The sequence below is a fragment of the Phyllobates terribilis genome, unplaced genomic scaffold, assembly GCF_046119375.1.
Source record: "Phyllobates terribilis strain yellow unplaced genomic scaffold, ASM4611937v1 Scaffold_15__1_contigs__length_34870131, whole genome shotgun sequence".
NCBI lineage: Eukaryota > Metazoa > Chordata > Amphibia > Anura > Dendrobatidae > Phyllobates > Phyllobates terribilis.
The window spans coordinates 21,563,042-21,580,811 of NW_027362775.1; positions in this window are offsets into that span (position 1 = coordinate 21,563,042).

Here is a 17,770-nt window from a genome sequence, read left to right on the forward strand (position 1 = left end):
CCGCTGAGGTTTAAAAATGCTTCGGAACTCTTCCATTGTTCTCGGAATTCCGCTGACGTTTAAAAATGCTTCACAACTCTTCCATTGTTCTCGGAATTCCGCTGACTTTTAAAAATGCTTCGGAACTCTTCGATTGTTCTCCAAATTCCGCTGACGTTTAAAAATGCTTCACAACTCTTCCATTGTTCTCAGAATTCCGCTGACGTTTAAAAATGCTTCAGAAATCTTCCATTGTTTTCAAAATTCCGCTGACGTTTAAAAATTCTTCAGAACTCTTCCATTGTTCTCAGAATTCCGCTGATGTTTAAAAATGCTTCGGAACTCTTCCATTGTTCTCGGAATTACGCTGAGGTTTAAAAATGCTTCGGAACTCTTCCATTGTTCTCGGAATTCCGCTGACGTTTAAAAATGCTTCACAACTCTTCCATTGTTCTCGGAATTCCGCTGACTTTTAAAAATGCTTCGGAACTCTTCGATTGTTCTCCAAATTCCGCTGACGTTTAAAAATGCTTCACAACTCTTCCATTGTTCTCAGAATTCCGCTGACGTTTAAAAATGCTTCAGAAATCTTCCATTGTTTTCAAAATTCCGCTGACGTTTAAAAATTCTTCAGAACTCTTCCATTGTTCTCAGAATTCCGCTGATGTTTAAAAATGCTTCGGAACTCTTCCATTGTTCTCGGAATTCCAGTGAAGTTTAAAATTGCTTCGGAACTCTTACATTGTTCTCAGAATTCCGCTGACTCTTAAAATTGCTTCACAACTCTTCTATTGTTCTCGGAATTCCCCTGACTTTTAAAAATGCTTCGGAACTCTTCCTTTTTTCTCGGAATTCCGTTGATGTTTAAAAATGCTTCAGAACTCTTCCATTGTTCTCGGAATTCCGCTGAAGTTTAAGTATGCTTCGGAACTCTTCCTTGGTTCTGGAATTCCGCTGATGTTTAAAAATGCTTCACAACTCTTCCATTGTTCTCGGTATTCCCCTGACTTTTAAAAATGCTTTGGAACTCTTCCATTGTTCTCGGAATTTTGCTGAAGTTTAAGTATGCTTCGGAACTCTTCCATTGTTCTCGGAATTCTGCTGAAGTTTAAAAATGCTTCAGAACTCTTCCATTGTTCTCAGAATTCCGCTGACATTTAAAAATGCTTCGGAACTCTTCCATTGTTCTCGGAATTCCGCTGACATTTAAAAATGCTTCAGAACTCTTCCATTGTTCTCTGAATTCCGCTGACGTTTAAAAATGCTTCAGAACTCTTCCATTGTTCTCGGAATTCCGCTGACGTTTAAAAATGCTTCACAACTCTTCCATTGTTCTCGGAATTTTGCGGACTTTTAAAAATGCATCGGAACTCTTCCATTTTTCTCAAAATTCCGCTGAAGTTTAAAAATGTCTCGGAACTCTTCCATTGTTCTCAGAATTCCGCTGACGTTTAAAAATGCTTCGGAAATCTTCCATTGTTTTCAAAATTCCGCTGACGTTTAAAAATGCTTCGGAACTCTTCCATTGTTCTCGGAATTCCGGTGACATTTAAAAATGCTTCAGAACTCTTCCATTGTTCTCTGAATTCCGCTGACGTTTAAAAATGCTTCGGAACTCTTCCATTGTTCTCGGAATTCCGCTGGAGGTTAAGAATGCTTCAGAACTCTTCCATTGCTCTCGGAAATCTGCTGAAGTTTTGAAGTTTAAAAATGCTTCGGAACTCTTCCATTGTTCTCGGAATTGCGCTGACGCTTAAAAATGCTACACAACTCTTCTATTGTCCTCGGAATTCCGCTGACTTTTAAAAATACATCGGAACTCGTCCATTTTTCTCGGAATTCTGCTGAAGTTTAAAAATGCTTCGGAACTCTTCCATTGTTCTCGGAATTTTGCCGACTTTTAAAAATGCTTCGGAACTCTTCCATTGTTCTCAAAATTCCGCTGAAGTTTAAAAATGCCTCGGAACTCTTCCATTGTTCTCAGAATTCCGCTGACGTTTAAAAATGCTTCGGAAATCTTCCATTGTTTTCAAAATTCCGCTGACGTTTAAAAATGCTTCAGAACTCTTCCATTGTTCTCGGAATTCCGCTGATGTTGAAAAATGGTTCGGAACTCTTCCATTGTTCTCGGAATTCCGCTGACTTTTAAAAATGCTTCGGAACTCTTCCATTGTTCTCGGAATTCCGCAGAAGTTTAAGAATGCTTCGGAACTCTTCCATTGTTCTCGGAATTCTGCTGAAGTTTAAAAATGCTTCGGAACTCTTCCATTGTTTTCAGAAATCCGCTGACATTTAAAAATGCTTTGGAACTCTTCCATTGTTCTCAGAATTCTGCAGACATATAAAAATGCTTCGGAACTCTTCCATTGTTCTCGGAATTCCGCTGACATTTAAAAATGCTTCGGAACTCTTCCATTGTTCTGGAATTCCGCTGATGTTTAAAAATGCTTCGGAACTCTTCCATTGTTCTCAGAATTCCGCTGACATTTAAAAATGCTTCAGAACTCTTCCATTGTTCTCGGAATTCCGCTGAGGATAAAAAATGCTTCGGAACTCTTCCATTGTTCTCGGAATTCCGCTGACGTTTAAAAATGCTTCACAACTCTTCCATTGTTCTCGGAATTCCGCTGACTTTTAAAAATGCTTCGGAACTCTTCGATTGTTCTCCAAATTCCGCTGACGTTTAAAAATGCTTCACAACTCTTCCATTGTTCTCAGAATTCCGCTGACGTTTAAAAATGCTTCAGAAATCTTCCATTGTTTTCAAAATTCCGCTGACGTTTAAAAATTCTTCAGAACTCTTCCATTGTTCTCAGAATTCCGCTGATGTTTAAAAATGCTTCGGAACTCTTCCATTGTTCTCGGAATTCCAGTGAAGTTTAAAATTGCTTCGGAACTCTTACATTGTTCTCAGAATTCCGCTGACGCTTAAAATTGCTTCACAACTCTTCTATTGTTCTCGGAATTCCCCTGACTTTTAAAAATGCTTCGGAACTCTTCCTTTTTTCTCGGAATTCCGTTGATGTTTAAAAATGCTTCAGAACTCTTCCATTGTTCTCGGAATTCCGCTGAAGTTTAAGTATGCTTCGGAACTCTTCCATTGTTCTGGAATTCCGCTGATGTTTAAAAATGCTTCACTACTCTTCCATTGTTCTCGGTATTCCCCTGACTTTTAAAAATGCTTTGGAACTCTTCCATTGTTCTCGGAATTTTGCTGAAGTTTAAGTATGCTTCGGAACTCTTCCATTGTTCTCGGAATTCTGCTGAAGTTTAAAAATGCTTCAGAACTCTTCCATTGTTCTCAGAATTCCGCTGACATTTAAAAATGCTTCGGAACTCTTCCATTGTTCTCGGAATTCCGCTGACATTTAAAAATGCTTCAGAACTCTTCCATTGTTCTCTGAATTCCGCTGACGTTTAAAAATGCTTCAGAACTCTTCCATTGTTCTCGGAATTCCGCTGACGTTTAAAAATGCTTCACAACTCTTCCATTGTTCTCGGAATTTTGCGGACTTTTAAAAATGCATCGGAACTCTTCCATTGTTCTCAAAATTCCGCTGAAGTTTAAAAATGTCTCGGAACTCTTCCATTGTTCTCAGAATTCCGCTGAAGTTTAAAAATGCTTCGGAAATCTTCCATTGTTTTCAAAATTCCGCTGACGTTTAAAAATGCTTCGGAACTCTTCCATTGTTCTCGGAATTCCGGTGACATTTAAAAATGCTTCAGAACTCTTCCATTGTTCTCTGAATTCCGCTGACGTTTAAAAATGCTTCGGAACTCTTCCATTGTTCTCGGAATTCCGCTGGAGGTTAAGAATGCTTCAGAACTCTTCCATTGTTCTCGGAAATCTGCTGAAGTTTTGAAGTTTAAAAATGCTTCGGAACTCTTCCATTGTTCTCGGAATTGCGCTGACGCTTAAAAATGCTACACAACTCTTCTATTGTTCTCGGAATTCCGCTGACTTTTAAAAATACATCGGAACTCGTCCATTTTTCTCGGAATTCTGCTGAAGTTTAAAAATGCTTCGGAACTCTTCCATTGTTCTCGGAATTTTGCCGACTTTTAAAAATGCTTCGGAACTCTTCCATTGTTCTCAAAATTACGCTGAAGTTTAAAAATGCCTCGGAACTCTTCCATTGTTCTCAGAATTCCGCTGACGTTTAAAAATGCTTCGGAAATCTTCCATTGTTTTCAAAATTCCGCTGACGTTTAAAAATGCTTCAGAACTCTTCCATTGTTCTCGGAATTCCGCTGATGTTGAAAAATGGTTCGGAACTCTTCCATTGTTCTCGGAATTCTGCTGAAGTTTAAAAATGCTTCGGAACTCTTCCATTGTTTTCAGAATTCCGCTGACATTTAAAAATGCTTTGGAACTCTTCCATTGTTCTCAGAATTCTGCAGACATATAAAAATGCTTCGGAACTCTTCCATTGTTCTCGGAATTCCGCTGACATTTAAAAATGCTTCGGAACTCTTCCATTGTTCTGGAATTCCGCTGATGTTTAAAAATGCTTCGGAACTCTTCCATTGTTCTCAGAATTCCGCTGACATTTAAAAATGCTTCAGAACTCTTCCTTTGTTCTCGGAATTCCGCTGAGGTTTAAAAATGCTTCGGAACTCTTCCATTGTTCTCAGAATTCCGCTGACATTTAAAAATGCTTCAGAACTCTTCCTTTGTTCTTGGAATTCCGCTGAGGTTTAAAAATGCTTCGGAACTCTTCCATTGTTCTCGGAATTCCGCTGACGTTTAAAAATGCTTCACAACTCTTCCATTGTTCTCGGAATTCCGCTGACGTTTAAAAATGCTTCACAACTCTTCCATTGTTCTCGGAATTCCGCTGACTTTTAAAAATGCTTCGGAACTCTTCGATTGTTCTCCAAATTCCGCTGACGTTTAAAAATGCTTCACAACTCTTCCATTGTTCTCAGAATTCCGCTGACGTTTAAAAATGCTTCAGAAATCTTCCATTGTTTTCAAAATTCCGCTGACGTTTAAAAATTCTTCAGAACTCTTCCATTGTTCTCGTAATTCCGCTGATGTTTAAAAATGCTTCGGAACTCTTCCATTGTTCTCGGAATTCCAGTGAAGTTTAAAAATGCTTCGGAACTCTTACATTGTTCTCGGAATTCCGCTGACGCTTAAAATTGCTCCACAACTCTTCTATTGTTCTCGGAATTCCCCTGACTTTTAAAAATGCTTCGGAACTCTTCCTTTTTTCTCGGAATTCCGTTGATGTTTAAAAATGCTTCAGAACTCTTCCATTGTTCTCGGAATTCCGCTGAAGTTTAAGTATGCTTCGGAACTCTTCCATTGTTCTGGAATTCCGCTGATGTTTAAAAATGCTTCACAACTCTTCCATTGTTCTCGGTATTCCCCTGACTTTTAAAAATGCTTCGGAACTCTTCCATTGTTCTCGGAATTTTGCTGAAGTTTAAGTATGCTTCGGAACTCTTCCATTGTTCTCGGTATTCTGCTGAAGTTTAAAAATGCTTCAGAACTCTTCCATTGTTCTCAGAATTCTGCTGACATTTAAAAATGCTTCGGAACTCTTCCATTGTTCTCGGAATTCCGGTGACATTTAAAAATGCTTCAGAACTCTTCCATTGTTCTCTGAATTCCGCTGACGTTTAAAAATGCTTCGGAACTCTTCCATTGTTCTCGGAATTCCGCTGGAGGTTAAGAATGCTTCAGAACTCTTCCATTGTTCTCGGAAATCTGCTGAAGTTTTGAAGTTTAAAAATGCTTCGGAACTCTTCCATTGTTCTCAGAATTCCGCTGACGTTTAAAAATGCTTCGGAACTCTTCCATTGTTCTCAGAATTCCGCTGACATTTAAAAATGCTTCAGAACTCTTCCTTTGTTCTCGGAATTACGCTGAGGTTTAAAAATGCTTCGGAACTCTTCCATTGTTCTCAGAATTCCGCTGACATTTAAAAATGCTTCAGAACTCTTCCATTGTTCTTGGAATTCCGCTGAGGTTTAAAAATGCTTCGGAACTCTTCCATTGTTCTCGGAATTCCGCTGACGTTTAAAAATGCTTCACAACTCTTCCATTGTTCTCGGAATTCCGCTGACGTTTAAAAATGCTTCACAACTCTTCCATTGTTCTCGGAATTCCACTGACTTTTAAAAATGCTTCGGAACTCTTCGATTGTTCTCCAAATTCCGCTGACGTTTAAAAATGCTTCACAACTCTTCCATTGTTCTCAGAATTCCGCTGACGTTTAAAAATGCTTCAGAAATCTTCCATTGTTTTCAAAATTCCGCTGACGTTTAAAAATTCTTCAGAACTCTTCCATTGTTCTCGTAATTCCGCTGATGTTTAAAAATGCTTCGGAACTCTTCCATTGTTCTCGGAATTCCAGTGAAGTTTAAAAATGCTTCGGAACTCTTACATTGTTCTCGGAATTCCGCTGACGCTTAAAATTGCTTCACAACTCTTCTATTGTTCTCGGAATTCCCCTGACTTTTAAAAATGCTTCGGAACTCTTCCTTTTTTCTCGGAATTCCGTTGATGTTTAAAAATGCTTCAGAACTCTTCCATTGTTCTCGGAATTCCGCTGAAGTTTAAGTATGCTTCGGAACTCTTCCATTGTTCTGGAATTCCGCTGATGTTTAAAAATGCTTCACAACTCTTCCATTGTTCTCGGTATTCCCCTGACTTTTAAAAATGCTTCGGAACTCTTCCATTGTTCTCGGAATTTTTCTGAAGTTTAAGTATGCTTCGGAACTCTTCCATTGTTCTCGGTATTCTGCTGAAGTTTAAAAATGCTTCAGAACTCTTCCATTGTTCTCAGAATTCTGCTGACATTTAAAAATGCTTCGGAACTCTTCCATTGTTCTCGGAATTCCGGTGACATTTAAAAATGCTTCAGAACTCTTCCATTGTTCTCTGAATTCCGCTGACGTTTAAAAATGCTTCGGAACTCTTCCATTGTTCTCGGAATTCCGCTGGAGGTTAAGAATGCTTCAGAACTCTTCCATTGTTCTCGGAAATCTGCTGAAGTTTTGAAGTTTAAAAATGCTTCGGAACTCTTCCATTGTTCTCGGAATTGCGCTGACGCTTAAAAATGCTTCACAACTCTTCTATTGTTCTCGGAATTCCGCTGACTTTTAAAAATACATCGGAACTCGTCCATTTTTCTCGGAATTCTGCTGAAGTTTAAAAATGCTTCGGAACTCTTCCATTGTTCTCGGAATTTTGCCGACTTTTAAAAATGCTTCGGAACTCTTCCATTGTTCTCAAAATTCCGCTGAAGTTTAAAAATGCCTCGGAACTCTTCCATTGTTCTCAGAATTCCGCTGACGTTTAAAAATGCTTCTGAACTCTTCCATTGTTCTCGGAATTCCGCTGATGTTGAAAAATGCTTCGGAACTCTTCCATTGTTCTCGGAATTCTGCTGAAGTTTAAAAATGCTTCGGAACTCTTCCATTGTTCTCAGAATTCTGCAGACATATAAAAATGCTTCGGAACTCTTCCATTGTTCTCGGAATTCCGCTGACATTTAAAAATGCTTCGGAACTCTTCCATTGTTCTGGAATTCCGCTGACTTTTAAAAATGCTTCACAACTCTTCCATTGTTCTCGGTATTCTGCTGACTTTTAAAAATGCTTCGGAACTCTTCCATTGTTCTCGGAATTCCGCTGAAGTTTAAGTATGCTTCGGAGCTCTTCCATTGTTCTCGGAATTCTGCTGACATTTAAAAATGCTTCAGAACTCTTCCATTGTTCTCGGAATTCCGCTGAGGTTTAAAAATGCTTCGGAACTCTTCGATTGTTCTCGGAATTCCGCTGACGTTTAAAAATGCTTCACAACTCTTCCATTGTTCTCGGAATTCCGCTGACTTTTAAAAATGCTTCGGAACTCTTCCATTGTTCTCCAAATTCCGCTGACGTTTAAAAATGCTTCACAACTCTTCCATTGTTCTCAGAATTCCGCTGACGTTTAAAAATGCTTCGGAAATCTTCCATTGTTTTCAAAATTCCGTATACGTTTAAAAATGCTTCAGAACTCTTCCATTGTTCTCGGAATTCCGCTGATGTTTAAAAATGCTTCGGAACTCTTCCATTGTTCTCGGAATTCCGCTGAAGTTTAAGAATGCTTCAGTACTCTTCCATTGTTCTCGGAAATCTGCTGAAGTTTAAGAATGCTTCAGAACTCTTCTATTGTTCTCGGAATTCCGCTGACTTTTAAAAATACTTCGGAACTCTTCCATTGTTCTCGGAATTCCGCTGAAGTTTAAGAATGCTTCAGAACTCTTCTATTGTTCTCGGAATTCCGCTGATTTTTAAAAATACTTCGGAACTCTTCCATTTTTCTCTGAATTCTGCTGAAGTTTAAAAATGCTTCGAAACTCTTCCATTGTTTTCAGAATTCCGCTGACATTTAAAAATGCTTTGGAACTCTTCCCTTGTTCTTGGAATTCTGCTGACATTTAAAAATGCTTCGGAACTCTTCCATTGTTCTCGGAATTCCGCTGACTTTTAAAAATGCTTCGGAACTCTTCCATTGTTCTCGGAATTCCGCTGATGTTTAAAAATGCTTCACAACTCTTCCATTTTTCTCGGTATTCCGCTGACTTTTAAAAATGCTTCGGAAATCTTCCATTGTTTTCAAAATTCCGCTGACGTTTAAAAATGCTTCGGAAATCTTCCATTGTTTTCAAAATTCCGCTGATGTTTAAAAATGCTTCAGAACTCTTCCATTGTTCTCGGAATTCCGCTGATGTTGAAAAATGCTTCGGAACTCTTCCATTGTTCTCGGAATTCCATTGACGCTTAAAATTGCTTCACAACTCTTCTATTGTTCTCGGAAATTCCGCTGACTTTAAAAATTGCTTCGGAACTCTTCCATTGTTCTCGGAATTCCGCTGAAGTTTAAGAATGCTTCGGAACTCTTCCATTGTTCTCGGTATTCTGCTGACTTTTAAAAATGCTTCGGAACTCTTCCATTGTTCTCGGAATTCTGCTGAAGTTTAAGTATGCTTCACAACTCTTCCATTGTTCTCGGAATTCCGCTGACATTTAAAAATGCTTCAGAACTCTTCCATTGTTCTCGGAATTCCGCTGAGGTTTAAAAATGCTTCGGAACCCTTCCATTGTTCTCGGAATTCCGCTGACGTTTAAAAATGCTTCACAACTCTTCCATTGTTCTCGGAATTCCGCGGACTTTTAAAAATGCTTCGGAACTCTTCGATTGTTCTCCAAATTCCGCTGACGTTTAAAAATGCTTCACAACTCTTCCATTGTTCTCAGAATTTCGCTGACGTTTAAAAATGCTTCGGAAATCTTCCATTGTTTTCAAAATTCCGTATACGTTTAAAAATGCTTCAGAACTCTTCCATTGTTCTCGGAATTCCGCTGATGTTTAAAAATGCTTCGGAACTCTTCCATTGTTCTCGGAATTCCAGTGAAGTTTAAAAATGCTTCGGAACTCTTACATTGTTCTCAGAATTACGCTGACGCTTAAAATTGCTTCACAACTCTTCGATTGTTCTCGGAATTCCCCTGACTTTTAAAAATGCTTCGGAACTCTTCCATTGTTCTCGGAATTCGGATGAAGTTTAAAAATGCTTCAGAACTCTTCCATTGTTCTCGGAAATCTGCTGAAGTTTTGAAGTTTAAAAATGCTTCGGAACTCTTCCATTGTTCTCGGAATTGCGCTGACATTTAAAAATGCTTCGGAACTCTTCGATTGTTCTACAAATTCCGCTGACGTTTAAAAATGCTTCAGAAATCTTCCATTGTTTTCAAAATTCCGCTGACGTTTAAAAATGCTTCAGAACTCTTCCATTGTTCTCGTAATTCCGCTGATGTTTAAAAATGCTTCGGAACTCTTCCATTGTTCTCGGAATTCCAGTGAAGTTTAAAAATGCTTCGGAACTCTTACATTGTTCTCGGAATTCCGCTGACGCTTAAAATTGCTTCACAACTCTTCTAATGTTCTCGGAATTCCCCTGACTTTTAAAAATGCTTCGGAACTCTTCCTTTTTTCTCGGAATTCCGTTGATGTTTAAAAATGCTTCAGAACTCTTCCATTGTTCTCGGAATTCCGCTGAAGTTTAAGTATGCTTCGGAACTCTTCCATTGTTCTGGAATTCCGCTGATGTTTAAAAATGCTTCACAACTCTTCCATTGTTCTCGGTATTCCCCTGACTTTTAAAAATGCTTCGGAACTCTTCCATTGTTCTCGGAATTTTTCTGAAGTTTAAGTATGCTTCGGAACTCTTCCATTGTTCTCGGTATTCTGCTGAAGTTTAAAAATGCTTCAGAACTCTTCCATTGTTCTCAGAATTCTGCTGACATTTAAAAATGCTTCGGAACTCTTCCATTGTTCTCGGAATTCCGGTGACATTTAAAAATGCTTCAGAACTCTTCCATTGTTCTCTGAATTCCGCTGACGTTTAAAAATGCTTCGGAACTCTTTCATTGTTCTCGGAATTCCGCTGGAGGTTAAGAATGCTTCAGAACTCTTCCATTGTTCTCGGAAATCTGCTGAAGTTTTGAAGTTTAAAAATGCTTCGGAACTCTTCCATTGTTCTCGGAATTGCGCTGACGCTTAAAAATGCTTCACAACTCTTCTATTGTTCTCGGAATTCCGCTGACTTTTAAAAATACATCGGAACTCGTCCATTTTTCTCGGAATTCTGCTGAAGTTTAAAAATGCTTCGGAACTCTTCCATTGTTCTCGGAATTTTGCCGACTTTTAAAAATGCTTCGGAACTCTTCCATTGTTCTCAAAATTCCGCTGAAGTTTAAAAATGCCTCGGAACTCTTCCATTGTTCTCAGAATTCCGCTGACGTTTAAAAATGCTTCTGAACTCTTCCATTGTTCTCGGAATTCCGCTGATGTTGAAAAATGCTTCGGAACTCTTCCATTGTTCTCGGAATTCTGCTGAAGTTTAAAAATGCTTCGGAACTCTTCCATTGTTCTCAGAATTCTGCAGACATATAAAAATGCTTCGGAACTCTTCCATTGTTCTCGGAATTCCGCTGACATTTAAAAATGCTTCGGAACTCTTCCATTGTTCTGGAATTCCGCTGACTTTTAAAAATGCTTCACAACTCTTCCATTGTTCTCGGTATTCTGCTGACTTTTAAAAATGCTTCGGAACTCTTCCATTGTTCTCGGAATTCCGCTGAAGTTTAAGTATGCTTCGGAGCTCTTCCATTGTTCTCGGAATTCTGCTGACATTTAAAAATGCTTCAGAACTCTTCCATTGTTCTCGGAATTCCGCTGAGGTTTAAAAATGCTTCGGAACTCTTCGATTGTTCTCGGAATTCCGCTGACGTTTAAAAATGCTTCACAACTCTTCCATTGTTCTCGGAATTCCGCTGACTTTTAAAAATGCTTCGGAACTCTTCCATTGTTCTCCAAATTCCGCTGACGTTTAAAAATGCTTCACAACTCTTCCATTGTTCTCAGAATTCCGCTGACGTTTAAAAATGCTTCGGAAATCTTCCATTGTTTTCAAAATTCCGTATACGTTTAAAAATGCTTCAGAACTCTTCCATTGTTCTCGGAATTCCGCTGATGTTTAAAAATGCTTCGGAACTCTTCCATTGTTCTCGGAATTCCGCTGAAGTTTAAGAATGCTTCAGTACTCTTCCATTGTTCTCGGAAATCTGCTGAAGTTTAAGAATGCTTCAGAACTCTTCTATTGTTCTCGGAATTCCGCTGACTTTTAAAAATACTTCGGAACTCTTCCATTGTTCTCGGAATTCCGCTGAAGTTTAAGAATGCTTCAGAACTCTTCTATTGTTCTCGGAATTCCGCTGATTTTTAAAAATACTTCGGAACTCTTCCATTTTTCTCTGAATTCTGCTGAAGTTTAAAAATGCTTCGAAACTCTTCCATTGTTTTCAGAATTCCGCTGACATTTAAAAATGCTTTGGAACTCTTCCCTTGTTCTTGGAATTCTGCTGACATTTAAAAATGCTTCGGAACTCTTCCATTGTTCTCGGAATTCCGCTGACATTTAAAAATGCTTCGGAACTCTTCCATTGTTCTCGGAATTCCGCTGATGTTTAAAAATGCTTCACAACTCTTCCATTTTTCTCGGTATTCCGCTGACTTTTAAAAATGCTTCGGAAATCTTCCATTGTTTTCAAAATTCCGCTGACGTTTAAAAATGCTTCGGAAATCTTCCATTGTTTTCAAAATTCCGCTGATGTTTAAAAATGCTTCAGAACTCTTCCATTGTTCTCGGAATTCCGCTGATGTTGAAAAATGCTTCGGAACTCTTCCATTGTTCTCGGAATTCCATTGACGCTTAAAATTGCTTCACAACTCTTCTATTGTTCTCGGAAATTCCGCTGACTTTAAAAATTGCTTCGGAACTCTTCCATTGTTCTCGGAATTCCGCTGAAGTTTAAGAATGCTTCGGAACTCTTCCATTGTTCTCGGTATTCTGCTGACTTTTAAAAATGCTTCGGAACTCTTCCATTGTTCTCGGAATTCTGCTGAAGTTTAAGTATGCTTCACAACTCTTCCATTGTTCTCGGAATTCCGCTGACATTTAAAAATGCTTCAGAACTCTTCCATTGTTCTCGGAATTCCGCTGAGGTTTAAAAATGCTTCGGAACCCTTCCATTGTTCTCGGAATTCCGCTGACGTTTAAAAATGCTTCACAACTCTTCCATTGTTCTCGGAATTCCGCGGACTTTTAAAAATGCTTCGGAACTCTTCGATTGTTCTCCAAATTCCGCTGACGTTTAAAAATGCTTCACAACTCTTCCATTGTTCTCAGAATTTCGCTGACGTTTAAAAATGCTTCGGAAATCTTCCATTGTTTTCAAAATTCCGTATACGTTTAAAAATGCTTCAGAACTCTTCCATTGTTCTCGGAATTCCGCTGATGTTTAAAAATGCTTCGGAACTCTTCCATTGTTCTCGGAATTCCAGTGAAGTTTAAAAATGCTTCGGAACTCTTACATTGTTCTCAGAATTACGCTGACGCTTAAAATTGCTTCACAACTCTTCGATTGTTCTCGGAATTCCCCTGACTTTTAAAAATGCTTCGGAACTCTTCCATTGTTCTCGGAATTCGGATGAAGTTTAAAAATGCTTCAGAACTCTTCCATTGTTCTCGGAAATCTGCTGAAGTTTTGAAGTTTAAAAATGCTTCGGAACTCTTCCATTGTTCTCGGAATTGCGCTGACGCTTAAAAATGCTTCACAACTCTTCTATTGTTCTCGGAATTCCGCTGACTTTTAAAAATACTTCGGAACTCTTCCATTTTTCTCGTAATTCTGCTGAAGTTTAAAAATGCTTCGGAACTCTTCCATTGTTTTCAGAATTCCGCTGACATTTAAAAATGCTTTGGAACTCTTCCCTTGTTCTTGGAATTCTGCTGACATTTAAAAATGCTTCGGAACTCTTCCATTGTTCTCGGAATTCTGCTGAAGTTTAAAAATGCTTCAGAACTATTCCTTGTTCTCAGAATTCTGCTGACATTTAAAAATGCTTCGGAACTCTTCCATTGTTCTCGGAATTCCGGTGACATTTAAAAATGCTTCAGAACTCTTCCATTGTTCTCTGAATTCCGCTGACGTTTAAAAATGCTTCGGAACTCTTCCATTGTTCTCGGAATTCCGCTGGAGGTTAAGAATGCTTCAGAACTCTTCCATTGTTCTCGGAAATCTGCTGAAGTTTTGAAGTTTAAAAATGCTTCGGAACTCTTCCATTGTTCTCGGAATTGCGCTGACGCTTAAAAATGCTTCACAACTCTTCTATTGTTCTCGGAATTCCGCTGACTTTTAAAAATGCTTCAGAACTCTTCCATTGTTCTTGGAATTCCGCTGAGGTTTAAAAATGCTTCGGAACTCTTCCATTGTTCTCGGAATTCCGCTGACGTTTAAAAATGCTTCACAACTCTTCCATTGTTCTCGGAATTCCGCTGACGTTTAAAAATGCTTCACAACTCTTCCATTGTTCTCGGAATTCCGCTGACTTTTAAAAATGCTTCGGAACTCTTCGATTGTTCTCCAAATTCCGCTGACGTTTAAAAATGCTTCACAACTCTTCCATTGTTCTCAGAATTCCGCTGACGTTTAAAAATGCTTCAGAAATCTTCCATTGTTTTCAAAATTCCGCTGACGTTTAAAAATTCTTCAGAACTCTTCCATTGTTCTCGTAATTCCGCTGATGTTTAAAAATGCTTCCGAACTCTTCCATTGTTCTCGGAATTCCAGTGAAGTTTAAAAATGCTTCGGAACTCTTACATTGTTCTCGGAATTCCGCTGACGCTTAAAATTGCTTCACAACTCTTCTATTGTTCTCGGAATTCCCCTGACTTTTAAAAATGCTTCGGAACTCTTCCTTTTTTCTCGGAATTCCGTTGATGTTTAAAAATGCTTCAGAACTCTTCCATTGTTCTCGGAATTCCGCTGAAGTTTAAGTATGCTTCGGAACTCTTCCATTGTTCTGGAATTCCGCTGATGTTTAAAAATGCTTCACAACTCTTCCATTGTTCTCGGTATTCCCCTGACTTTTAAAAATGCTTCGGAACTCTTCCATTGTTCTCGGAATTTTGCTGAAGTTTAAGTATGCTTCGGAACTCTTCCATTGTTCTCGGTATTCTGCTGAAGTTTAAAAATGCTTCAGAACTCTTCCATTGTTCTCAGAATTCTGCTGACATTTAAAAATGCTTCGGAACTCTTCCATTGTTCTCGGAATTCCGGTGACATTTAAAAATGCTTCAGAACTCTTCCATTGTTCTCTGAATTCCGCTGACGTTTAAAAATGCTTCGGAACTCTTCCATTGTTCTCGGAATTCCGCTGGAGGTTAAGAATGCTTCAAAACTCTTCCATTGTTCTCGGAAATCTGCTGAAGTTTTGAAGTTTAAAAATGCTTCGGAACTCTTCCATTGTTCTCAGAATTCCGCTGACGTTTAAAAATGCTTCGGAACTCTTCCATTGTTCTCAGAATTCCGCTGACATTTAAAAATGCTTCAGAACTCTTCCTTTGTTCTCGGAATTACGCTGAGGTTTAAAAATGCTTCGGAACTCTTCCATTGTTCTCAGAATTCCGCTGACATTTAAAAATGCTTCAGAACTCTTCCATTGTTCTTGGAATTCCGCTGAGGTTTAAAAATGCTTCGGAACTCTTCCATTGTTCTCGGAATTCCGCTGACGTTTAAAAATGCTTCACAACTCTTCCATTGTTCTCGGAATTCCGCTGACGTTTAAAAATGCTTCACAACTCTTCCATTGTTCTCGGAATTCCACTGACTTTTAAAAATGCTTCGGAACTCTTCGATTGTTCTCCAAATTCCGCTGACGTTTAAAAATGCTTCACAACTCTTCCATTGTTCTCAGAATTCCGCTGACGTTTAAAAATGCTTCAGAAATCTTCCATTGTTTTCAAAATTCCGCTGACGTTTAAAAATTCTTCAGAACTCTTCCATTGTTCTCGTAATTCCGCTGATGTTTAAAAATGCTTCGGAACTCTTCCATTGTTCTCGGAATTCCAGTGAAGTTTAAAAATGCTTCGGAACTCTTACATTGTTCTCGGAATTCCGCTGACGCTTAAAATTGCTTCACAACTCTTCTATTGTTCTCGGAATTCCCCTGACTTTTAAAAATGCTTCGGAACTCTTCCTTTTTTCTCGGAATTCCGTTGATGTTTAAAAATGCTTCAGAACTCTTCCATTGTTCTCGGAATTCCGCTGAAGTTTAAGTATGCTTCGGAACTCTTCCATTGTTCTGGAATTCCGCTGATGTTTAAAAATGCTTCACAACTCTTCCATTGTTCTCGGTATTCCCCTGACTTTTAAAAATGCTTCAGAACTCTTCCATTGTTCTCGGAATTTTTCTGAAGTTTAAGTATGCTTCGGAACTCTTCCATTGTTCTCGGTATTCTGCTGAAGTTTAAAAATGCTTCAGAACTCTTCCATTGTTCTCAGAATTCTGCTGACATTTAAAAATGCTTCGGAACTCTTCCATTGTTCTCGGAATTCCGGTGACATTTAAAAATGCTTCAGAACTCTTCCATTGTTCTCTGAATTCCGCTGACGTTTAAAAATGCTTCGGAACTCTTCCATTGTTCTCGGAATTCCGCTGGAGGTTAAGAATGCTTCAGAACTCTTCCATTGTTCTCGGAAATCTGCTGAAGTTTTGAAGTTTAAAAATGCTTCGGAACTCTTCCATTGTTCTCGGAATTGCGCTGACGCTTAAAAATGCTTCACAACTCTTCTATTGTTCTCGGAATTCCGCTGACTTTTAAAAATACATCGGAACTCGTCCATTTTTCTCGGAATTCTGCTGAAGTTTAAAAATGCTTCGGAACTCTTCCATTGTTCTCGGAATTTTGCCGACTTTTAAAAATGCTTCGGAACTCTTCCATTGTTCTCAAAATTCCGCTGAAGTTTAAAAATGCCTCGGAACTCTTCCATTGTTCTCAGAATTCCGCTGACGTTTAAAAATGCTTCTGAACTCTTCCATTGTTCTCGGAATTCCGCTGATGTTGAAAAATGCTTCGGAACTCTTCCATTGTTCTCGGAATTCTGCTGAAGTTTAAAAATGCTTCGGAACTCTTCCATTGTTCTCAGAATTCTGCAGACATATAAAAATGCTTCGGAACTCTTCCATTGTTCTCGGAATTCCGCTGACTTTTAAAAATGCTTCGGAACTCTTCCATTGTTCTGGAATTCCGCTGACTTTTAAAAATGCTTCACAACTCTTCCATTGTTCTCGGTATTCTGCTGACTTTTAAAAATGCTTCGGAACTCTTCCATTGTTCTCGGAATTCCGCTGAAGTTTAAGTATGCTTCGGAGCTCTTCCATTGTTCTCGGAATTCTGCTGACATTTAAAAATGCTTCAGAACTCTTCCATTGTTCTCGGAATTCCGCTGAGGTTTAAAAATGCTTCGGAACTCTTCGATTGTTCTCGGAATTCCGCTGACGTTTAAAAATGCTTCACAACTCTTCCATTGTTCTCGGAATTCCGCTGACTTTTAAAAATGCTTCGGAACTCTTCCATTGTTCTCCAAATTCCGCTGACGTTTAAAAATGCTTCACAACTCTTCCATTGTTCTCAGAATTCCGCTGACGTTTAAAAATGCTTCGGAAATCTTCCATTGTTTTCAAAATTCCGTATACGTTTAAAAATGCTTCAGAACTCTTCCATTGTTCTCGGAATTCCGCTGATGTTTAAAAATGCTTCGGAACTCTTCCATTGTTCTCGGAATTCCGCTGAAGTTTAAGAATGCTTCAGTACTCTTCCATTGTTCTCGGAAATCTGCTGAAGTTTAAGAATGCTTCAGAACTCTTCTATTGTTCTCGGAATTCCGCTGACTTTTAAAAATACTTCGGAACTCTTCCATTGTTCTCGGAATTCCGCTGAAGTTTAAGAATGCTTCAGAACTCTTCTATTGTTCTCGGAATTCCGCTGACTTTTAAAAATACTTCGGAACTCTTCCATTTTTCTCTGAATTCTGCTGAAGTTTAAAAATGCTTCGAAACTCTTCCATTGTTTTCAGAATTCCGCTGACATTTAAAAATGCTTTGGAACTCTTCCCTTGTTCTTGGAATTCTGCTGACATTTAAAAATGCTTCGGAACTCTTCCATTGTTCTCGGAATTCCGCTGACATTTAAAAATGCTTCGGAACTCTTCCATTGTTCTCGGAATTCCGCTGATGTTTAAAAATGCTTCACAACTCTTCCATTTTTCTCGGTATTCCGCTGACTTTTAAAAATGCTTCGGAAATCTTCCATTGTTTTCAAAATTCCGCTGACGTTTAAAAATGCTTCGGAAATCTTCCATTGTTTTCAAAATTCCGCTGATGTTT